At 40.9% G+C, this 25,764-nt stretch overlaps 1 protein-coding gene across 1 annotated transcript in view; it reads left to right on the top strand.

The window, feature by feature from the left end:
* The first annotated feature begins 18,526 nt into the window (after positions 1–18,526).
* The window catches only part of lepr (leptin receptor), a 127,761-nt gene continuing 120,523 nt past the window's right edge, over positions 18,527–25,764 (top strand). Inside the window, exon 1 of the mRNA XM_059984384.1 lies at positions 18,527–19,098. The gene's annotated coding sequence lies outside the window, so the exon portion shown is untranslated. The remainder of the gene's footprint in view (positions 19,099–25,764) is intronic.

Raw genomic sequence — 25,764 nt, 5'->3', positions numbered from 1 at the left:
TGCTTCACACATAGAGCATATTTAGTGCATGCAGGTAGGCACAACGAAAGGGCTGTTTTCCAACGAAGCATTTTCAATAAGGTTGCATGTCTAAATAAATATTTATCAAGTACTTGTAAAAATGGGATTTAATTGTAAATGAAATTATTATTTTATTTGCATGTATATTTACACATATTTTATATTATTGTATATAAATATTATAAAGATTCACCACACAAGAAACTCTTCAGACTTTGGAAATTTTGGTTGTTTGGGTTTTCACAATTTTGCATGTCAAGCTGTGTGAAGTGTGAGCTGATAAAGGGTGTAAGTGTGGCAATAAGTTTATCACTTGATCAGCATTGAAAAATTCTCATATGAAAGTGTAAATGGGAATGAGTTAATATCAAGTCAAAGTTCAAGGTAGATTTATTATCAAAGTACATATATGTTACCATATACAACCTTGAGATTCATTTACTTGTGGACATACACAATAAATCTATAGAATAATAACCATAACAGAATCAATTTAAGACCATTCAACTAGGCTGTTCAACTAAAGTGGAAAAGACAATAAACTGTGCAAATACAAAAAGAAGAAACAACAATAATAAATAAATAAGCAATAAATATCGCAAACATGAGATGAAGATTCCTTGAAAGTGAATCCATGGTCAAATTTCAACATCATTTCTGTTAACAAGATCAACTCGGCAAGGTTGCCCACTATCACCTGCTTTATTTGTGTTGGCAATAGAACCACTAGCTGAATTAATTAGAATGGACCCAGATATTAAGGGTTTCAGAGTTAATCAGGAAGAATACAAGATTAACTTATTTGCTGATGATGTTTTACTTTATTTAACAGATCCATTACATTCACTACGCAAATTATCTTATAGACTAGAAGAATATGGGAAAATATCGGGTTATAAAATAAATTGGGATAAAAGTGAAATTTTACCTCTTACTAAAGGAGATTATAATCAATGTCGATTAATAACTCAATTTAGATGGCCAGCAAATGGTATAAAATATTTAGGTATAAGAGTGGATAATGATATAAAAATACAAATTAAATTACTTACCACTTTTGAAAAAAATTCAGGAAGATCTTGAAAAATGGATGGCATTACCAATAACATTAGTAGGTAGAGTAAATACTATAAAAATGAATATATTCCCTAGATTACAATATTTATTTCAATCATTACCAATACAATTACCCCAGAAGTTTTTTCAAGAGTTAAACAAATATGTGAGGAAAGTGAATCCATTTGTTGTGGGAACATTTGAATGATGGAGTAAATGAAGTTGAGTGAAGTTGTTACTTTTGGTTTAAGATCCTGATGGCTGAGAGGTAGTAACTGTTTCTGAACCTGATTGTGTGAGTCCTGAGGCTCTTGTACCTTCTTCCTGATGGCAGCAGTGAAGAGAGCATGTCCTGGTGGTTGGGGTCCCTGATGGTGGACGCTGCTTTCCTGTGATGATGTTCACGTAGATGTGATCAATGGTTGGGAGGGCGTTACCATGATGGACTGGGTTGTGTCCACTACTTTTTGTGGGATTTTTCATTCAAAGGCATTGGTGTTTCCATTACCAGGCTGTGATGCAGCCACTCAATATACTCTCCACTGCACATCTATGGAAGATTGACAGTTTTAGATGTCATGCTGAATCTCTACAAACTCCTAAAGAAGTATAGATGCTGCTGTGCTTTCTTCATAATTGCACTTGCATGCTGGGCCCAGGACAGGTCCTCTGAAATAATAACACCTAGGAATTTAAAGTTACTAAGTCTCTCAACCCCTGATCCTCCAAGGAGGACTGGCTGATGAATCTCTGGTCTTCCTCTCCTGAAACATACAGTATAATCAGCTCCTTGTCTTGTTGATATTATATGACAATGTAATTTTGGTGGAAACATACATAATTCACAACCACTGATATTGATATTGACCTCACACCATTTTATGTGTGAAAACCTACAACATTGAGTAAGAGGTTGTTGTTATGACACCACTCAGCCTGATTTTCAATCTCCTTCCTATACTCATCACCACCTTTGATATGGTCTATAGCAGTCGTGTCATCAGCAGACTTGAATGTGGCATTGGAGCTGTGCTTAGCCACACAGTCATTAGTGTAAAGTGAGTAGAGCAGGGGGCTTAGCACACAGCCTTGTGTGGCACCTGTGCTGATGAAGGTCCAAGGAGGAGATACTGTTGCTAGTCCAAACTGACCGGGGTTTGCAAGTGAGGAAATCAAGGATCCAATTACACAAGGGAGTATTGAAGCCAAGGCCTAGAAGCTTATTGATTAGTTTTAAGAGATTGATGGTATTAAAAGCTGAGCTGTAGTGGATAAATACATCCTGATGTATACATTGTTGCTGTTCAAATGTTCCAGGGTTGAGTGAAGAGCTAATGATATAGAATCAGCTGTGGACCTGTTGCCCAGGTAGGAAAGTTGGAGTGGATCTAAGTCTCTTCTCAGCCAGTAGTTGATATGTTGTCACGATGGTAGGGATAGGCATCGGTGGCTGACAAAGGGAGTTAAGGACTGCATAAATGTGAGAAAGGGTATTTAAAGTAGAAAAAGTGAGTGGGAAGTTGGATGATTGGGAAGTGTATAAAATCCAACAAAAGGCAACTAACAATGCTATAAGAAGGGAAAAGATGAAATATGAGGGCAAACTAGACAAAATATAAAGTGAAATATCAAGTTTTTTTCTGTTAAAAACAGAGTAAAAGTGAGGTGAGAGTTAATATTAGACCACTGGAAAATGATGAGGTAGTAATAAGAGCAAAGAAATGGCAGATGAACTTAATGGGTACTTTGCATCTGTCTTCACTGCCAAAAGTCTGTGAGTGTCAGTGAGTAGGAGTGAGTGCCATTCCTGTTACAAAGTAAAAAGTGCTAGGCAAACTCAAAGGTCTTAAGGAGGGTAAGTCACTTGGACCAGATGGACTACGTCCCAGAGTCCTGAGAGAGGTTGGAGAAGAGACAATGGATGCATTGGTCATGATCTTTCTAGAATCAGTCCCAGAGGACTCTTTAAGAAGGGAAGAAGGCAAAAGAAAGGAAATTATAGGCCAGTTAGTCTAAACTCAGAGGTTGGGAAAATGTTGGAGTCTGTTATTAAGGATGAGGTTTCGGGGTACTTGGAAACTAATGAGAAAATAAGTCAAATTCGGCATAGTTTCTGTAAAGGGAAATCTTGCCTGACAAATCTGTTAGGTTCCTCGAGGAAGTAACAAGCAGAGTGGACAAAGGAGAGGCAGAGGATTTTCAGAAGACATTTGATAAGGTGCCACATATGAGGCTGCTTAACAAGATAAAATCCTATGGCGTTACAGAAAAAATACTGGCATGGATACAGGAATGGCTGACAGGCTGGCGGCAGCGAGTGGGATTAAAGGAAGCTATTTCTGGTTGGCTACCAGTGACTAGTGGTGTTCCTCAGGGGTCAGTATTAGCACCACTACTTTTGAAATTGTTTGTCAGTGATTTTCATAATGGAACTGATGGCTTTGTGGCAAAGATTGCTGATGATATAAAGATCGGTGGAGGGGTAGGTAGTGCTGAGGAAGCAATGTGATTGCAGCAGGACTTAGACACATTGGAAGAACGGACAAAAAAGTGGCAGAAAGAATACAGTGTTGGGAAATGTATGATAATGCATTTGGTAAAAGGAAAAATAGGACGGACTATTATCTAAATGGTGAGAAGGTTGAAACATCAGAGGAGCAGAGGGACTTAGGAGTTCTTGTGCAAGACCCTCAGAAGGTTAAATTACAGGTTGAGTCTGGTAAAGAAGGCAAATAAAATGTTGGCAATTATTTCAAGGGGAATAGAAATATAAAAACAAGAAGGTAATGCTGAGGCTTTATAAGACATGAGTCAGGCCACATTTGGAGTACTGTCAGCAGTTTAGGGCTCCATATCTTAGAAAGGATGTGTTGTCATTGGAAAGAGTCCAGAGGAGGTTCACAAGGATGATTCTGGGAATGAAGTGGTATATATGAGTCGCATTTGGCAGCTTTGGACCTGTATTCACTGGAATTTAGAAGAATGCTTGAGGATCTCATTGAAGTCTGCCGAATGTTGAAAGGACTAGATGGGGTGGATGGGGAGAGAATATTTCCTGTGGTAGCGGTACCCAGAACTAAAGGGCACAAACTCAAAATTGAAAGGTGACCTTTTAGAACAGAGGTAAGGAGGAATTCTTTTAGCCAGAGACTAGTGAATCTGTGGAATGCTCTGCCACTGATAGTGGTGGAGGCCAAGATCGTGGGTATACTTAAGGCAGAGTTGATTGTTTCCTGATTGGTCAGGGCATCAAAGTGTATGGCAAGAAGGCAGGTGTATGGGTGAGTGAGATCCAGGAGCAGCCATGATGGAATGGCGGAGCAGACTCGATGGGCTGAATGGTGTAATTCTGCTCTTATGGTCTTGTGGTCTGATGTTTCATCTCTAACCTCTTAATCACTTAATCACTGTGGATGTAAGTGCTGCTGGGTGAAACAGATCACCAAACTCTTCTTGGCCACCAATATAATTGAAGACTGTTTGGAGCAGGTGGTTACCACATACAGCTGAAGCAAGAAGTTAAAGATCTCAGTGAACTCTCCAGCTGGTTGATCAGCACAGACCTTTAGTTCTTGGCCAGGTGTCCCATCTGGGCTGGATGCTTTTTGTGGGTTCACCTTCCTGAAGGCTTCCTGCACATCAGCTCTGGAGACTGAAATCATTGATCATCGGGGAATGTGAGTTTGTGATGGTTCCTCCATGAATTGACAGTCAAAGTGGGCATAGGCATTAAGCTCACCTGGAAAGCGAAGCCCTGTTGTTCCTATGTCATTTGATTTAACTTTGCAGGAGGTGATAGTATTCAAGCCCTGCCACAACAGTTGAGCACCTTTCGTTGATTTAAGTTTGTTCTGAAATTTCCACTTTGCCTGTGAGATGGCTTTCTGGCGACAGTACCTGAACCTCTTGTAACTTTCTTCTTCACCAGATTTGAATCAGATGTGGTGAAAGCTAAGGAGAATTAATTGTTTAAGTAAGAGTAAAACACTAAACAAATGAAAAACATAAATTTTAAAATCTATACAACAACAATTAATGGTTGAAGGAATGAGCCTTCACAATTAGATATTTAATTTTTAGTGAACAAGGTGTTGATTGCCAGTAATTAATAATCTTTTCATTAAAAGATACTTTTGTGCAGTGAGTTTTGTTCATATGTCTATGTATTCCCACAGCAAGATAAATGAGGGATTGTTTCAAGGAGGTAATTTTGGAATAATACAATTTGATTAGTTGATTTGTACATACTGGCATTTTCGCCTCATCAGTCCGTGATCTTCAGCTGAAGGTGGTGTGCAAATTTTTCCACACATTTGGAAGAGTGCTGTTGGTTCCATTGGTTTCTTAGCAACAAAACCTGACTGTGTTAAATCAATCAATGGAACACATACCTTCCAGCCTCAACAGATCTTTGCATATGATTTATGAATATGATAACTAGTGGAGCTTTGTACTAAACTATGTAAAGAATATGGAAAACAGTAAATACAGAATTCTTTTAAGGGTAATGAAAAACAGAAAATGCTGGGAGCATCCAGAGAGTCAAGCAGCATCCATGGACGGAAAAATGGAATTAATGTTTCAGATTCAAGGCCCTTCATCAGAACTGAACAGAATTTCTGATTTAATTTTAGATTTCTAGAATCCGCTGTTGTTATTTAATTCTTTAATCCTTTTGAAGAATGTTGGAAGGGGAAAGGTAGATAGGTGTAGGAAACATATTTTCTTACTGTGCACATTCTGTTCTAATTTCAAACTAACTCACATTATTCAGGCAGATAGAAGATAATTCATCCAATTATTTAATGCCAGATCGTGCACATATCAGTGTACCTAAAATGTTCAAGTATCATTCCATAGACACAACAATCATTGGAAAAGCAAAACCATTGATAGGTGTTGGTAGAAATTAAATTTGATATTATTACTGAGACACAAGAGACAGCAAATGCTAGAGCCTGGAGCAAATAAAACGAACTGCTCTAACTCAGCATGTTGACTGGAATCTGTGGAGGCAAAGAGATGGTTGACATTTCAGGTCAAGACTTAGCATCAGTATTGGGAGTTATTGTCAGACTTAATATGGTTATGGTATGTAAAGATGGGAAATGAGTGAGAATTTTCAGCAGAACATTTTAGTGTCACATTTCCCATATCAGTATATTTTCCTTCCATTGCCACCAATAGTTAAGGTGGCTTAACTATTTTAACACCTGATTTTATTCTTGCTGGGACAAATCTGTTGACAATATTCATATTTTTCTAACTTTCTTCCTAATTCATTTGCCAAGTTCCATGGCATAGAAAATTCACTTGTCTTCCAATTTTGAGTTTTGATGAAGAATCTACACCTCCAAACTTCAACATACCTTCTCATACTCATTGTGGCAGCTGATGCCTATTCCTAGCAGTTTGTTTTCCTTTATTTTTGCAATATACAGTTTTATTTATTTGAATGTATTTTGAATTAATACCAGGAAAGTTGTTAACACATTGAGTAAATCCTCCCTTTGATCTCTGAAGGAAAGCAACATCTGACAGAGGATATTTTGAACAGATTTAAAATATTTAAGCAGATGTTGCATCTGTCACTCACTTACCCTGTCTCTGGGCCCAAATGCCATGAATACCACTGGCTGGAAAGTGGACAGGCTAAGATTGGCTTTTCAAATAGTGGATGTTTTCTCCTCCAATAGTTTCTAAGGGTTGTTGACACTTATTGTAACATAAACATGATTAATTTTCATTTTAAGGAAAAATATTTGTGATTATCAAGTAGAGTGAAAGATTGTTGTGGTAAACAGAGTTCACCCTTAATTAATGATGGTTAAGCAACTGCATGGTGGGTTGATGTTTCTCCATTACTTCAAATTACACCTTAGTTACATTTAGGTCACATGCTTACTGAGAAGCAGCAGTGACTTAAAATATATAGAAGCTTATTGTAAAATGATTACATTCTCTATTTAGAACGTAGTATAAATCACTCAGCTGATGCCATGAGCGTCTCATATTTCTACCAGGTCTGTTTCTCCAAACAGTAAAGAAACTTGTTTTGATATTGCTATTTACATGTTATTCTCTTACTCGCCCTCAGCCACTGAGATGGGCATCAGAATATCGATTGCTATTAAATGTGATAGGTGAGGGCTTGAGGAGGGCTCACGGGGTTAATTGGAATGATGAGGCTCAATTGAATGACGCTGTGTTCTCTGGACTGTAGCAGAGATAATTAGTTTCACACAACCTTGAATTTCATTTCAGAGCCTGGTTTGCTGTTTTTTTTTGTTAGGCCAGTGCCTCTCATGCACTTTTCTGGATCCAGGTAGCTTAACCTTACATCACACTGGGATTATTTTGAGTGCTTTTAAAATGTAAGTTTTAACATTAATTTTTTTAAAGACTTGCTCAACCATCATATCTGACCACATGGATATACTTTATTTAATAGACATTAATTGAAAAGGTACTCTGGAATGAATGTTCTACAACACATTTTTAGAACCTTCTTTTAGATTTCAGTTCATTCGCATTTATTTTAGCATCTTTAGTCTTTTATCACAGCCACAAGAGAGACTGCAGATTCTGGAAATCTTGAGTGACACACAAAATTGCTGGAGAAACTCAGCAGGTCAGGCAGCATCTATTAAGGGAAATAAACAACTGAGGTTTCAGTCGGTGACCCTTCATTAGGATTAGATAGGAAGCAGCAGAAACCACAATACGGTGGGGAGATGGGGAGTACAAGGCAGCAGGTGTTAGGTGAGACCATCCCTCCCTACTGTTCTGTTCTGGCACTTATCCCTGCACGTGGGACAAGTGCTACATTGGCTCATGAACTTCCTCCCTGACCACCATTCAGAGCCCCAAACAGCCCTTCCAGGTGAGGCAACGCTTCACCTGTGAGCCTGTCAGTCATCTATTGTATCCAGTGCTCCTGTGCGGACTCCTCTGTCAGTGAGACCCAATGTAGATTGCGAGCGAATTTGTGCTGTCTACCACAAAATGCAGGATTTCAATTTGATTTCCCATTCTCATGTTGACACGTCTGTCTATATCCACTGCCATGATGAGGCCAAACTCAGGTTGGAAGAGAAACACATCATATTCCATCTCTGTAGCCTCCAATCTGATGGCACAAACATCAATTTCTGTAATTTCCAGTAGCTTCTCCCTGCATCCCCCCTCCCACCCATTGCTTTCTTTCTCAATTCCCCATTCTGGTTACCCTCTCTGCCCTTTTCTTCTCTTCCCCCACTGTCAATGAACTGCCTATCACCTCTCTCTGATTCCTTCCTCCTTCCCTGTAGTCCTTGGTCAGTTTTCCACTCCTATTAAATTTCTCCTTCAGCCCTTTACCTGTTACACCTATCACCTCCCAGTTTCTTACTTCATCCACCCACCTTCCCCCTCATCTATCCATCTGCCAGCTTGTACTCGACCACCCCATCCCACATTTTTATTCTGGCTTCTCTCCCCTTCCTTTCCAATCCTGATGAAGAATCTTGGCCTGAAACCTCAACTGTTTATTTTCTTCCATGGATGCTTCATGACCTGCCAAGTTCCTCCAGCATTATGTGTCTTTCAGTCTTTTATCAGGTTTGCTAAATTGGTAATTTTTAGATAATAAGCACAGGAGCAGAATTAGGGCATTTGAGCCACTAAGTCTGCTGCACCAATTGATAATGGCTGATTTAATCTCAGTCATATTCTCCTGCCTTCTCCCTGTAACCTTTGACACCCAGACTAATAAGGAACCAATCAACCTACACTTTAAATACACCTTATCCTCGTTATATGCGTCTTCAGACAATGTAGATTCACAGTTCTGTGTGGAACCTATTTCTACCAACGTCTCCTTATATGTGTCCAAAACTCACAGTTATGCAAGGAGCACCGCTTTCCTGCCAATACAAGTCACGTGCGCGTGCCTCACAGTCTCACTCCCACCAGTCTCGCATTGGTTTTGGCAAGGTGTGGATGTGCGATCTTGTGCTCTTAAACTTTTGTTGGTTTTACCTACAGTGCAGTGATTTTGTGCTTGAAATATTTAAGTGTCCGATGTCAAGTCCTGGGCCATCAGCTGAGTGGCAGAGAACCACGTTAATACTTGGGGAAAAAGTTGGAAATTATAAACAGCGCGGCATCAGGTAAAGGTAACATAGCTCTGGGACGCTACTGCCGGGAACAGAAGCTTGCCTTCAAAGTTCTTTTGTTGCTTGACAATGTGCCAGCCCATCCTAAACATTTGGACAGCATTCATCCTAACAGCGCGTTTCCTTCGCCTAACACAGCATCACTGATTCAATCACTCGACCAAGGTGTGATCCACATTCAAGGTGTATTTTTGTTTTTACGGCGAACTATCTCTCAGATGCTGCAAGCAACAGACGATTTTGAAAATCTCGTGAGATTACCAATGGTGCGGGAATGGTGGAAGCTGGAACACTTGGCGATGGACATGGACCCAAGTTTAGAACGGAGTCAGCATTTTAGTCGTTCCCTACTGTCAACCCTTCTTCCCTCCAAGCAAATTTATGCTGAAAAACAAAATGCTGCCAAGCAAACAACCCTCACCACTTTATTCAAACCGGTGTCATCTCCTGCTGCCGGCAGCTCTAAGGGTTCTGTAAGTCTTCATTCACCCCTTGCAGTGCTTGATATGATCCTGACGACCACAACCATCCACCTCATCCATGTAAAGCTGCCCGACACCACAACAACCACTCATCTCCCAGAGCGAACACACCTGCCACTGTTGGTATGCCCTACTATGTTAACTTTCTATGATTTATTACATTGAATATTACCTTAAATTGATGAAATATAATATGAATGTTGCCTTGTGGTACTGTTTTTGTGCCCTATTGGTATGAAAAAGTGAATAAATTACAGATAAAACATATTTAGGAAGCCCTCTGGAACGCATCCCTATTTTCTCCATTTAAGTAATTATTCACATTATGCGTTTGACATTATGTGTCGACTGCGAGGAACGTATCCCCCACTCAATCACACTGCTCTAAAAAGCCATCTTTTAGGCGTCCCGCAAATTCCCTCCCTTGGGATCTAGCACCAACCTAATCTTCCCAATCTATCTACCTATTAAAGTCCCCCATGACTATCATAACATTGCCTGTTTTACATACCTTTTTTAGCTCCCATTATAATTTGTAGCCTACATTTAGACTATTGTTGGAGGCCTGTATATAATTCCCAAAAGGGTCTTTTTACCCTTGCAGTTTCTTCACTCTACTCGCAAGGATTCTACATCTTCTGATCCTATGTCACCTCTTTCTAAGGATTTGATTTCATTTTTCACCAAGAGAGCCACTCCACCCCCTCTGCCTACCTGTTTGTCCTTTTGATACAATGTGTATCCTTGGGTGTTGAGTTCCCAACTATGATCTTCTTTCAGCTACGGCTCAGTGATGCCCACAATGTTGTACTTGCCAATCTCTAACTATGTTACAATATCATCGACCTTATTCTGTACACTGTGTGCATTCAAATACAACTCCTTCAGTCCCATATTCATCAGCAGTTTTGATTTTGCCCCCATGTTGCACTTCAACCCATCCCACTGACTGCAAATTTGCCCCATCATGTGCCTATCCTTCCTTATAGACTTGCCCACAAGGATATTGATCATCCTCGGGTTCAGGTTTAACCCACCCTTTTTGCACAGGTCATACTTGCCCCAGAAGAGATCCCAAACAGTCTGAAATTCGAAATCCTGTCCCCAGCACCACTTCCTCAGCCACGCATCATCTGCCAAATCATCCTATTCTCACCCCTGCTAGCACATGGTGCCAGCAGCAATCCATAGATGACTAAACCTAGAGGTCCTGCTTTCCAGTTTTCTACCAAACTCCCTATATTCTCTTTTCTACTTATGTCATTGCTACCAACATGTACACGACCTTTGGCTGCTCGCTGTAGCACCCTTAGAATACTGTGGACCCAATCCAAAATATCCCTGACCCTGCATCTGTGATGGAAATTACCATCTGAGTGACAGTTTCACATCCACAGAATCTCCTGTTTGCTCCTCTAACTGAGGGAAGGGTAATATCTCTCTTCCAAATGAACACAATATGAATTTTATCTTTTCAGAACTACTTCTAATCTATCTGGAATTCAAAAGCATCTTAAGTTATTGGATTAATACCCTGCCCTTCTCCAACGCTTCATTACTCCACTTCTCTCTCCTTCCCTTCTGAGCCACAGAGCCAGACTCTCTGCCTGAGACCCTATCGCAGCGCTTCCTCCCGTAGGTCATATCCAAAGCGGTATATTTAATTTTGAGGGGAATGGCCACAAGGTGCTCTGGACTGGCTGACTATTTCCTTCCCTTCCCTGGCAATCATCCATTTACCTGCCTCCAGAAGCTTAGGGCTGACTGCCCCTCTGTAGCTCCTACCATCACCTCCTTGTTTTCTCTTATGACCTGAAGGTCATCGAGCTGCAGCTCCAGTTCCTTAACACAGTCTCTAATGAGCTGCATCTTGATGCACTTTATGCAGGTGCAGTTATCAGGGAAACTAGAGGTCTCTCAGAGTCCCGACATCACAGACGAAGAACATGCCATTAATTCTGGACCCATTCTCCATGCACTGTGTAATAATAGACAAGGACGGGAGGAAGAGAATGTACTTGAAATTTACTTTGAACTTCCATCTGAGCTGCCTAAGCCTATTCTCGCCAAAGACTACCTCTCTAACACTGTCCTAGTCCAACAATGGCCACTCTGCTTTCACCTCCCTTCTTTCTATTGGCTCAACTAAAACTCACTCCCAAGGGAAGGGGGTTAAATTGAGTCAAATCCTGTGAATTGAATTTTTCTATTTGTGAATCAGGCTTAGGTGTACTGTATTTATGATCTGTAAATTCTTAAATGTAATCAACCTTTGTTAATAAATGCATCTCATCTGCCTGTCATGAACACTCTCCATACACTTGCTACCCTTCCCACCTCTCTCTTTATGCCATGCCCCACCATTTTCTCCTGTCATATTTCAACATCTTCAGCACTTTGTTACTTCTTCCTGGCCCTCCCAAGTTCTGACCTCATTCTCATTTTCCCCTGTCCCCTTCTGTCACCACCCATGCTCCTAATCTAGATCCAACTATTACCACTCAGCTCTTGGTCCATGCCTTCCCCTTATATATTGGCTATCTACCCTCTGCCTTTCACTCCAAGTGACAGATCCATCCCTAAACATTGTCCATTTCCCTCTACAAATGCTGCCTGATCCACTGTTCATTTTGTGTTGCCCCAGATTCCAGCATCTGCAGTCTCATGTCTCCATTGATCCTAACCAATTCCTTTTCAAAAATAATTTCCTCACTCCCAATGTTTTTAGAGGTAAGTTGTTTGTTAATTTTTTTGGATGAAGAAACGTAATAGATACAATGGATAAAAGTCATTGGATATATTTAAGGCAGAGCTTTATAAATTTGTGATTAGTCACAAGGAAGGAAAAACCAAGGTCGAACATACAAGGTAAATGGTAGGGTACTGAGGAGTGCAGTGGAACAGAGGGATCTAGGAATACCGATACAAAATTCCCTAAAAGTGGTGTCACAGGTAGATAGGGTAGTAAAGAGAGCTTTTGGTACATTGGCCTTAATAAATCAAAGCATTGAGTATAAGAGTTGGAATGTTATGGTGAGGTTGTATAAGGCATTGGTGAGGCCGAATTTGGAGTATTGTGTGCAGTTTTGGTCATCGAATTACAGGAAGGATATTAATAAGGTTGAAAGAGTGCAGAGAAGGTTTACAAGGATATTGCAGGGACTTGAGAAACTGAGTTACAGAGAAAGGTTGAATAGATTAGGACTTTATTCCCTGGAGCGTAGAAGAATGAGGGGAGATTTGATCGAGGTATATAAAATTATGATGGGTGTAGATAGAGTGAATACAAGCAGGCTTTTTCCACTGAGGCTAGGAGAGAAAAAAACCAGAGGACATGGGTTAAGGGTGAAGGGGGAAAAGTTTAAAGGGAACATGGGGGGGGGGGCGCTTCTTCACACAGAGTGGTGGAGTGTGGAATGAGCTGCCAGATCAAGTGGTAAATGTGGGCTCACTTTTAACATTTAAGAAAAACTTGGACAGGTACATGGATGAGAGGTGTATAGAGGGATATGGTCCAGGTGCCGGTCAGTGGGACTAGGCAGAAAAATGGTTCAGCATAGCCAAGGGGGGCCAAAAGACCTATTTCTGTGCTGTAATGTTCTATGGTCAGGGCATGATGGGATATAGGGAGAAAATGGGAGATTGGGGCTGGGAGGGAAATGGATCAGCCATGATAAAATGGCGGAACAGACTCGAAGGGCCAAATGGCCTAATCCAGCTCCTGCATTTTATGGTTTTATGGGTATTGTTTTTCATGAAAGAATTACTATGGAGCTATATTTAAATCAAAATAGAAATTTAAGAAGATGCCCATCAATAGTAGAAAGCTTTGTCCTGGTCTAATAAAAAAAATATTCTGAACTGTATTCACCAAGATAATAAAAATACAACAACTCTGCCTATTAAGTAAGAATCAAATACATCATGAGCTTAGTCAGGAACATGAAACACATGTTGCAATAGATGTTGAGTGAACTGTGAGATGTCTTCATCATTGCTCTGTGCATATTTGATATTAGACTTTCATGTTATCAGTCATGTTACTCCCTTAGGGGAAGGTGATTGATGACACTGACAATGCCCTTTGTGCACATGTTAGCATTGTACTGCATATGTATGAAATTTTATAGCTTCCTTGAAGATTGTTCCCACTGAGGTTCCCAGCCAATGGTGGAAATGGGAACCCACACTCAGTGGCCACATTATTAGATATATCCTGTATGTTTGTGGTCTTCTGCTATCCTTTCAGGGTTCGACGTGTTGTGTGTTCAGGGATTCTCTTCTACACACCACTGTTGTAATGCATGGTTATTTGAGTTATTGTCACCTCCTTGTCAGCTTCTGACCATTCTCCTCTGACCTCTCACATTAACAATGCATTTTTGTCCACAGAACTGCTGCTCACTGGGTGTTCTTGTTTGTTTTTTACACCATCTTCCATAAACTCTAGAGATTTGTGTGTGAAAATGCCAGGAGATCAGCAGGTTTTGAGATATTCAAATTACCCTGTCTGGCACCAACAATCATTCCACAGTCAAAGTCAATTAGATCACATTTCTTCCCCATTCCAGTGTTTGAACAGGACCTCTTGACCATGTCCAAGCTTTTACGCATTGAGTAGCTGCCACATAATTGGCTGATTAGATATTTACATTTACAAGCAGCTGTATAAATGTATCTAATAAAGTAGCCACTGAGTGTCAATTTACTCTGACCCCATGACAGATTACCCACCACTGCCTGAGCACATTCAAATACATGTGATCTGTATCTAAACTCTCATTCTCTCACTTGCATCTCATCCTGTACTGGCACCCTCTACCAATGCACTGCCAGTCCAGCAATATCACTATTTTAGAATGTGTGTCCACTTTTCAGAGCTGTCAATGAATTGCTTGGCCCTTGCTTGTTAACATGAAGTGACAGCTCTTTGAAATCTCTACATTGCTTCCAATCGCTACCCACCTCAGCTCCCGTAACTGTATCATCAGTGGATGAACTACCTTTGGCCAAAGCTCTGTCCTCAATATTTCTTTCCCTAAACACCTCAGTTTCTTCTGTTTCAAATGTTCTTTGAAACTTGAATCTTAGAAGCCATAGGTCTTTATGAATGAGAAGCCACTTCAGCCCGTCAAGTCCATGCTGTCTCACATAGATCCCATTCTATATTAATTTTCCCCATAATCAATTCTCTCAAGTTTATAGTTCAGTCTTTGCTGCTGTATCAATCTGCAGCAAAGTCGACCCAGTAGTACAAATGACACGGAGTGAAACTGTAATTCTGTAGAGCTGGCAGATGTATAACAAATAAATATATTTTAATCAGAATATTTCTTCTCAGGTATACAATGGAGTAATTCTTTGAGATGAACACTTTTGACTGCATATGCTCCGATCTCTGATCTTATCAGATATGCAGATTATCCCCCTCTCATGATATTATTCTCCTTGTGGGTATGTCTCTTTCCACTGTTCACATCTATGGAGAAGGACTCCTACTTTAATGATGTTAATCACAGCAACATCTTGAAAGTCAGACATTATTTTATTTGTTTTTGGTATGTTATCCTTGCTTCAATCTCTAAATTTTGTTGATCGCTCAAGGGGCATTTGGTCTATATTTGCTTGGGATATTGCCTGTGGAAAATTTAGGCCACTATCATTGTTTTGTTCAGTATAGCATTGCCTACGTGTCGGAAAGTCAATTATTGAAAGAAAATGACATTGGGTTGTAAATGATACCATATAAATGTAAGACTTTTCCTTATTGTATATTATATGTGGATTCCTACATTAGCACAAATCCTTACTTTCAGTGGAAGAAGACAGAAAAATGTTGAGTTGAAGAAAATCTAGAGAGAAAAGATTACAGTAGTTAAGATTTGGATTTCTTTTCAATATGTCTGACAAGAGAAACTGTGACTTTTAAAATTTATATGTCTCTTAGGAACCTTGAAACTAAGGTAGGTGTAGATTCAACAGAAGGGGATAACATAAGTTGAAGCCCTGAAAAGATGATATTCAAGTTTGTTTCTTGAAGAGTAAATGATAACAATGCAATTTGTTAGGAGTTAGACATGAATCATTGTACTTAATTGAGCTGAAGATATAAAAGAGATTCACAGATAGAAATGTGGAAACTATTTCTCAAAAAATCCTTCCAGTCATTGTTAATATATTCTGCCTGATTTCAAGAAACTCAAGGGTCTTTTACCTTGTGTGTTCCAATGTTTTGATCAGTGCTTTTACACTTTTGAAACTGCTTATCCACAAGGACTTCATCTGCCTTCATTAGTCCACAGAATATAGATATACCACAGGAACAGGTAATTCAGCTCTCCATGTCTATGTCAACATGATGTCAATTTAAACTCATCCCGCCTGCTTACATATTGTCTGTCCCCCCCCCCCCATGTTCATTCCTGGTCATGTCTGTCTAAATGTTTCTTAAATGTAACTATCATGTCTACCTCTACCTCCTCTACCTCATCTCCTTCAGCATGTTCCAGGCTCATAGCACTCCATATGTTTAAAACAAAACCTTGCACTTCTCCTTTAAACCTCCCAATTCTTGCCTTGAAACTATGCTCTCTAGTATTTAACCTTTCCACCCTGGGGGGTAAAAAAGACCCTGGCTGTTTATATCTGCCTCTCCTCATTTTATTCACTCCTATCAGGTTGCCCCTCGGTCTCCATTGCTCCAGATGACACAAGTTTGTTCAGCCTCTCCTTGTAACTAATGCACTCCAATCTAAGCAACTTTGTGGTGAATCCCTTCTGCACCCTCTCTAAAGCTTCCATGTCCTTTGATTAGACAACTCATTCCTATTACAGGTCTGGCCTTACCATATGACAGATGTTGTTGTATTCATCCATCCATAATCTTCCCTGTGATTTAAAAAACACCACTTTATCTCTCTTTCCAACTTTTGACAAAGGATCTGAAAAATCTGAAATGTGAATCCTGTTACCTTTTTCATAAATGCTGCCTCATCCGTTAAGTGCTTCTAATATTTTCTGCTTTTACTTCACATTTCCAGCATCTACATTTTATTGTATTTTGTTTAAAGATGTTTAGTTGCTCTGAAGCAATTACCATTCTCTTGAAGTGTAGTTGCAGTTATGATATGGGAAACGTGGTGGCCAGGCTGTGCTCAGCACAGTCTCACAATGAGCAATAAGTCTTTGAATAATAAATATTACATTTATAAACAACATATTGGATTTTTAATAGTAAGGAGTATAAAAGTTAGGATGATATGGTAAACAGGATATGATATGAAGGGTTTTGGCCTGAAATGTCAACTGTACTTCTTTCCATAGATGCTGCCTGGCCTGGTGAGTTCCTCCAGCATTTTGTGTGTGTTGCTTGAATTTCCAGCATCTACAGATTATCTTTTGTTGATGAAATAGTAAATCTTTCTAAGCACTAGTTAAGTCTAAATTGTGTTCAATCGTGAACATCACAATTTTGGAAAGAAGTTTGTCAAAGACTGGGAGAAGGAACAGAGAGGATTTACTATACAGTATCGGCATGAAATAATCCTCAGGTGGGAGATCAAACAGTGGTTGTTATTCTTAAAATGGAAAAAGTTCAAAGATGTTCAAATCATAAATTGTTTATTAAAACACGAAGAATCTCTTTCCAGTAGCAGAATTCTTGGTAGCCAAAAGACACAATCTTACAATCTTTTCATTTAAATGAGTAGTGTGGTTTTGTATGCTTTACCTAAAAAAAAGCTGCTGAAAACATCTTCATTATTAATATTCAAAACAGAATCAGACAAATACTTCACAGGAAAAACGCATGCAGTGCTAAGGGAGAAAGCAGGGTAGTGGGATTAGTCAAATGGCTCTTTTACATAACAGTCACAATGGCCTTCTTTTGTGCCTATATCATTTTGGAGTTCTATGGCATTGTACCAACTAAGGGAGGCCCATTTCCCCTTTCTTAATAACTAAGATTGCTTTGAAACCCTTGTTTGAAATTAGCCAGAAAGTGCCCATTTTCTTTTATTCCTGAAAATTGCCAATGCTAGTAAAACATATATATTTAGTAATGTGATTGTGAAAGCTTTACAGAATGCTATCTACAAAAGCTGTATTATTACCATGTCTTGGGGAAGAATACCAATATAAAAATTGCAAATTGTGGTGGAAAAAAGTTTATGTAATTGTAATCAGATGTGTCTCCGGTATAACACGAACATTCTGTTATCTACTTACAGTTAAAAACAGCAATTATCAAACTAGTATTTTTTACAACAGATAGGCCTAATTAATATAAAGAAAATATATTGCAAAATAAAATTCTCCCTGGAAACAATGGTGGAAACGCTGTTCGCATACTTGCTCTTAAAGGCGAAATTAATAAAAAAAAATCAGAAAAGGCATTGCCATTAAAATTATCGTTAAAATTTTTGAAACTGTTCAAAACTCCTAATGTTAGAATTTTGCATAATCTTCTGATCCGTTGTACAGCTATGAATATTGCTCCCAATCCAAGCTATAAATGATTGATACGTGGCTTTTCCGATCATTTCTATGGATGCTTATTAACTAATTAATTCGCAGGGATGTTTGTTACCTTTTGGTCGTGCACCTGCAATTATTCATACATCCGTTACTATGTACAGCACATACTATGTAATACACTTCACTGCCTAATTTCATTCTTTTTATAGCAGTTCCCCCATTATTGTATTGATTATGGATTGGGTTAAATCACATGTGTGCCCAACTGATGCCTATGCTCGTCTCTTACAGATCTATTTTCTTTCCACGTTGTTGAAAGGCTTCAGATGACTGGCTTGTTTCTTTTTCCCCCTTCTCGCCCTTCTCCTGAAAGTGTAAACTTGCCTCAATTGATCGTAATAACACGAATCGTGTCTCAGTTTCTTTGCTTTCTGCCCGGTGATAAGCGTCCCTGTCCCAAGCCCTCCATCGCCCATATGTTCATCATACCTCCTCTTAGGTATTCGGCTCATGCAATTGCCCACCTCTTGCCCTCTCGGATCTGTGTCTGACGCAGTCACTACCCACCTCCTCGCTATATTACTCAGCGCCCATCTGCTGATCCGTGTCGACACGGAGTTGTTGTAATCTGCTCTTCAGTGCCGGGAATGAGGTGCAGTAGCCACGTGTGAATTAACGTCAGCCGGGCTCGGGGCAGCCAGCCACGGGCTGTGCGTGGCCGCTCTTCTGCCGTGAGGTAAGAGGAAAGGCTCGCCGCATTCTCGACTGTCTGTGTCGCGGTCAACCCGACTGTTAGTTGCCGTACCGGCATGGGCTCTTATCACGGTTATCCTGATGTTCGCAGAGTGATTCTTGCAGTGAGGGAGCCTGTAAATCTTTGACAGGAGTTGGGATAAGGGCTGCGGCATGTAAGTTTTAAGAGACTGTTTTCGTTTACTTTTGGAGAGAGAGCTGTCAGCGGGGAGCGTATTTTAGATGTCAGACATATGAAATACCGTCTGCAGGGCACTCGGATCTTGCAGGAAAAGTGAAGTATAAAAGTTTGTGAAACGAAACTTGCTAGGATTAAATTTATCTGATTTAACTTGGTGAAGAATCTAGTTTGGTCTTTCAAAGATCTGCTTTACTTTCTATCCGTTAATACCAAATAAAGAATGATGAGTGATTAGAGACGTTTGCATTTCGAGGAATACTGATTCGTGCAATGGATGGCATCACCCTCTTGTTTTTGAGTGTAAGAAGGGCCAAACTCTCTGCACATCAGTGCTGGCCCGTTAGCGCTGTCGTGCTTTTTGCATAGCTCCGTGCTAGTTACACTATTCTACGTCTGCAGGTAAAGTTTTGCCGAAAACTTGTTTTTAAAGGCCACGCCTTGCTTTACATTGTAACATTTTAGCAGAATATAATTGTGAATACAAGCAAGCCGAAGATAAGATCACTCACGCGTTTTTAATTTGTTTACAGTAGTCAAAGCTTCAATTCTAGTGCATTTTTTAATGCTGGTAGATCAATGAATGCAAATCGGAATCCGAAAGGAGACGAAACCGCCCGCTGAAGATATATGCCAATTCTGAACACTGGAAAAAGTTGAGCAAGTGTTTCCAAACAACTTGATAACTCGGCTGGCTTTCACAATGGATTAATAGCTTTGGGTATATTTAAGCAAGCGAAATTGATTTTAACTGCTGTCATTTTGTTGAGCAAATATTGGTATTAGTATTTATTTGAAGTTATTGTCAGATCGAAAGTCATCAGCTACTAAATATCCAGATTCCCACTTGTGATAGGTATGGGGCAATAATTCCTCTGCTCAAAAATTGAAATTGAGTGGAGTAATCTGTCACTGTCATCTTTCGAGGGGCAGATAGATCTATCCTTGCAGTATTTTAGATTTCTGATCGCGGTGCCTCTGGCTACTATTAGCCCCATGCGTCCTTCCTGTCTCTCAGCCTCTCTTAAACCTATCCCCCAACAGATGGATCTCTCCCAACTGGTTTAGGCAGGGGTTCGCTAGATTTTCCAATGGGTATGACCATCCATAATTTATTTTAGTATGTTAATGTTCCAGTAAGCTTTGGGCTGTCTGAAGTATTCCTGATGACAGTAATGCCCTGATGCTGGTTCTCATTTCTGCATACATTTCTTACCAATTTTTCTTCCTTGATATTGGAGGATAATCTGTGAGAACTTGAAGATATGGTTTACTTTTACAGTAATCCAGTGTGTGAGATTAATTATATTAAAATCAACCTTGCTATTTGTGCAGTTTTGGCTTTCTTGCAATCAATTATGAAGATGTATTTCTACCTGTAACAGGAGACGATCTACACAAACTGACTGCTGGAGGAACTCAGCAGGCTGGGCAGCTTCTATGAAAATGAGTAAACAGTCAATGTTTCAGGCCCAGACCCTTCATCAGGACTGGAAAGGAAATGGCAAGATGCCTGAATAAAAAGGCAGGTGGGGTGGGGAGGGAAAGAGGACAACCTCAGGTGGGTGGGAAAGGTAAAGGGCCGGAGAAGAAGGAATCTGATAGGAGAGGTGAGTGGACCGTGGGAGAAAGGGCAGGAGGAGGAGCATCAGGGGAGGCGATAGCCAGGTGAGGAGAAAGCCAGGTGAGGAGAAAAGAAGAGGTAAGAAGTCATCAGGAGGAATAAAAGAAGAGGGAAGTGGAAAGGAAATTTTTAGCGAAAGGAGAAATCAATGTTTATGCCATCAGGTTGGAGGCTACCCAGATGGATTATGAGGTACTGCTCCTCCGCCCTGAGAGTGGCCTCATCGTAGCAAGAAGGGAGGATATAGACAGACACGTCAGAATAGGAATAGGAATTAAAATGGTTGGCCACCAGGAAATTCTGCTTTTGGTGAATGAAGAGGAGGTGCTCCACAAAGCAGTCTCCCAATTTACATTGTCTCACCAATATAGAAGGGGCCACAACGAGAGCACCAGATATGATAGACAACCCCAACAGATTCACAGGTATAGTGTTGCCTCACCTGGAAGGACAGTTTGGGGCTCAGAAGGGAGGTGGAGGAGGATGTGAATGGCTGGAGTAGCATTCTGTCGCATGGGGTGGGGGGGTGGTTAAGTGCTAGGAGGGAGACATGCCTACGTGGTCTTACCTGATGGGCGGGAGGACACGGTCTCCATCTGCGACCTGGCGCCCGCAGGAGCAACAGACCACTACCACGAACACTCCATGGTAACTATGAACCCTGTACCCATGGTGACACCGCGCACACCGAGCCCTACACAGACTCCTCACGACACTCTTATACTGAGCGTCTCGCACCTGCATATACCAGGTGCCTCGCACACGCGTGAGGGATCACTGATGCCTAGTGGGCTGAGACCTCCAATTAGGCCGGAACCAGCACAACCACCATCTCCTGTGCAATCACCATCACCGGCGCCTGTGCAATCACAGCGACAGATTCCACCACCTGATAGATTTAACCTGTAAGAAACGTCGCCACATGGGGACTCTTTTTAAAACAAAGGGGAGGTGAATGTGGTGAACTACATATACCTGTCTGAACACGCCCCCCGCTGACTTCTCCTGTGGCTCCTCCCACAGACTGTTGCTCCTCCCACAGACCCCGGTATAAAGGCGATTGGGGCCCGAGCCCGGCCTCTCAGTCTCCAAGATGTAGTATGGTGGTCAACCACTGCTTGTTCCTTCTTCCAGTCAATAAAAGCCGATATCTCGCCTTTACATCTCAGAGTGAGTTATTGATGATGCATCAATTTTAAGACTCATGGGGAGGGATGATTGGACAAGGGAATCCCTGTGGAGAGTGAGGGGAAGTAAAGGTGTGTTTGGTGGCAGGATCTCTTTGAAGATGGTGGAGGTTGCGGAGAATGTCTTGGATGTGGAGACTCTGGGATGGTAGGTGAGGACAAGGGGAAGTCTCTCTGTTAAGGCAGCAGGAAGATGGGGTGAACACGGATGTCCAGGAAGTGGAGGAGATGCAGGTGAGGGTAGCATCAACAGTGAAGGAGGGGAAACCCCGTTCTTTGAAGATGCAGGAATTCTCTGATGTCCTGGAAAGGAAAGCATCATCCAGGGAACAAATGCGATGGAGACGAAGAAACTGAAAAAAAGGGAATAACATTTTTACAGAACAGCGTCGATTTCTCCTTCCAGAGAAGTGTGTGTTGCTCTGGATTTCTAGCATCTGCAGTATCTTTTGTGTTTTTAGGAGATGATCTAATGTTTGGGGCATGTCAATGTGTATTTGAAATATATTATTTAAATTCTGAAATTAAACTTGCTAATAGTAGAAACATTCAAAACAATTTCATTGCTAGCACACAATCTTCCCCCACTACATTTAGACAATTCTATTTCCACGTAAATGATGATAAATTTTGTGGTTTTTCTTGTTCTTGATTTCCATTTGGGTACTTAAGAGCATTGCATCTGTTTTTTTAAAAAAATTGTCTATATCTCTGAAAATATTTAAATCGAATGCTATTTGTTTTTTAAGCACCACAGGGACATTGCTTCCTTAAAATATATCAAGTTAATTGCTCTCCAGTTTCTTGCAATTTTGTCTTCTGAGGGATCCATGTTTTCGTTGTGCTACCAGTAAAACCTTTCTCTCCCTCCTCTCTTCTAATATAAGTATTAAACAAAATGTGAGCCTTTTCCTCAAGATCTAGATAGGTTCCTCCAATACTCTTTTCTCCCTGTTCAGCAAATGAAACAGATTCTGCAGTTATCTCTTCTCACTTTATATTGTCCTTATACTTTTGTGTAGTTAATTCTTGCAGAATTTGAAGCCCCATCCAAAATGCTGTTTTGACTAACTTATTTTTGTCGCCCATCCTAAATGAAGGGCTAGCATTCTCTGGTCTTTCTTTCTATATCCTGCTCCTTTGGTTATACTACAACTCCTCCTCTTCAGGTAACTAACTACATGCGTAAGTTATTGTAGCTGGACGTTCTTCCTTTGTGTCACTCTTTCCTCCTCCAATCTACAGGCTTTTCAATCCCTGATGGACATTATTCAGCTATTAATTCTGATTACCCCTCTCATTTTCAACTTTGAGAATAGTCTGAACAAATGGACCCTTAAGTTCTATTTTTTGGAGAAAGTCTGTATATATACATTTTTCCATCTGAAGCTTTACACAGTTGACTCTTGTCTTGTGTCCTTATTAATGTGCCTGCCTACTTTGTTGCTATTGCCCCATTACCTTGTAGGTTCAACCCAGGGAATAATTGTCAAACACGGTTTACTTAAAAGTACATACTGTTTATTAGCAAGCTTGCATCACTCACTTGACAAAACAGAGCCCCTGGTCACAGAGCCTGGGAAAATCTGCAATCAAGTGAGCACCTAAGTACTGTGTGGGGCAGCTGTTATACATTTTTTATCACATACATACTCTGATTGTTATGTATACTATAGCATACTGTAGCAGTATACTGCTCCATCCTGCGAAGATGCTACTGAAGGACTACAATCCTCCTTTTGAGCTAAAGCCATGAAGGTCAGCCCTGATTTTCTGTTATTTACGTTATTTTGAATGTGAACAGAGAGAGAGGTCATGTTCTCTGCTGGGATGTTGGTGCAGCACTTTTGTCTTGTAACGGCACATGTGCCTCCTTTTTCAGCCAGTAGAGTTAATAGGACTTGATGTTTCAATCCCTATGATAAAGTCGGCACTCTCGATGTTGGCAGTAGGCTTGGAGTGGTGATGAGGAGGGTAGCTACATCATTGGGGTCATCAGGTGGGCACCCTCCTTTGACATTCCGTTGATAAGCCCATGATGTCTTCAGAGGGTTCAACGGTGCTACTTGGTGTCCCAGATACACCCCCCTCAGTTCCGTACCCTCCTGTCTTCATCTTGCAGCCCAGTTGTTGTCTTTCCTTTTAATCCAAATCCAATTGCTGCTTTCTTCTGCTGCATTTGACAAGGACTTGATTGCTTGTTGGAGGGAGACACCCCTCACCCCCATCTTCTTCAATGGACTGATTGTAGATGTAGCAACAAATCCCCTGCATCCCACTTCTACAGGGAAAATCTTGGTCTTCCAGCCATTCTGAGCAGCTTCAGTTGTCAGTTCAGAGTACTTGGTCTTTTTCCTCTCATAAGCTTCTTCAACACCATCTTCCCATGGTACTGTCAATTCCACAACATATGCCAGCTTGGCTGTTGTGGACCACAGGACTATGTCTGGCTGGAGTGTTGTAGCTGCAATGTCTGAGGGAAACACAAAATCAAGGGCCATTCAGTTCTGCAAAACAGTCTGTCATAGCACCATCATTTCAGTGGTGATGGCCCTCATCTTATCCTGGACACCATCCATGGTCTTAGTGGTACGATTGCCCATTTCCTCCAAAACTGTGGCCAGGTTGATGATTTCCCTTGAGTTGCTGCTGCCCTGTAGAAGAGGAAAGCCGTCATCCATAAGCGCTCAGGTAGTGAGATTCCTCACTTTTGCCGTAGGAGGGAAGGGTGCTGGTCCAGGATTTTCAGCATTCACATGTAGGGTACTAGGTCCCATCGGCTATCTGTCTCTCCTGGGAGCCACAAGTTGGCCCTTTCCCCGTAAACTCATTGAGTTCTGTTCAGGGGGTGTGGTGGTTTGGCTGTTGTATAAATGGCACAGGTGCTATTGCCCAGAAAGTAAATCCCCTTACCTTTGTAATTACAGTAGCAGATAGTATTCATTGGTTGGTCAGATCTGACAATGGTGGAGGGCCATGATGTCTGACCTTCCCATCGGATGGCTTTTTTCTGGGGAGTGGGGGAAACGAATGTACCAATCATCAAAGCAGTGGCATCCACAGTCTCCCATCTTATCACTGGTGCAATTTTGGGCCTCTCTAGTCTGAGTGACATTAGAAAAGGCCGAGACTGACTCTTGTTCACTGCTCTTCAGCAGAATGGCTATTAGGCCAACACTTATGTTCCCATGGGGAGGAATCGCTGCACACACCCAGCAGGCAGATGAGTTAATTTTCCCAGCATAACCATGGCAAAGCAACAGAAAGGTGTTTGGCTTGGCCACTACAATACAAGTGCTTAAGATTACAAGTATAGACAGTAATAGTTTAGTCATGAATGCACACGTTTGACGTGTCCTAGATATGTTCATTTTGGAAGTCCTTGTAGCTTGACTGCCATTGAAGTGGTCTGTAACACTTGGTTGGGTCCTTGCCAGTGAGGCTCAAGCCTCCTTCTACAATGGTTCTTTACAAGAACAAAGTCTCCTGGGTGGACTCAATGTTCATTTTCCAGCTCCTTTCCTTCTTGGTGGCCCTCCTTCACTTGCCAATGCAAGACCTGGAGAGATTTGGTTAGTGCCAGGATATACCCTATAATTTCATTCGACATTTGATTCAGGTCCATCTCGGGTAATTTTGGGGTCAGCAAACCAGTTTTCCAGCGTGTTCTTAACAGACTGCTGTATACTATTTTGGCTGCTGACAGACCATGTTTGTTCTGATAATGAGTTCTCATCTGGAGCAAGACTATAGGTAGCACTTTGAGCCAATTTTGACTGATTTCTTGTCCTAGTTTAGCCAATTTGTTTTTCAGTATCTCATTAGCCCTTTC

Source organism: Hypanus sabinus, chromosome 11 (assembly GCF_030144855.1).
Source record: "Hypanus sabinus isolate sHypSab1 chromosome 11, sHypSab1.hap1, whole genome shotgun sequence".
NCBI lineage: Eukaryota > Metazoa > Chordata > Chondrichthyes > Myliobatiformes > Dasyatidae > Hypanus > Hypanus sabinus.
This window is presented reverse-complemented; position numbering and strand designations above follow the sequence as displayed.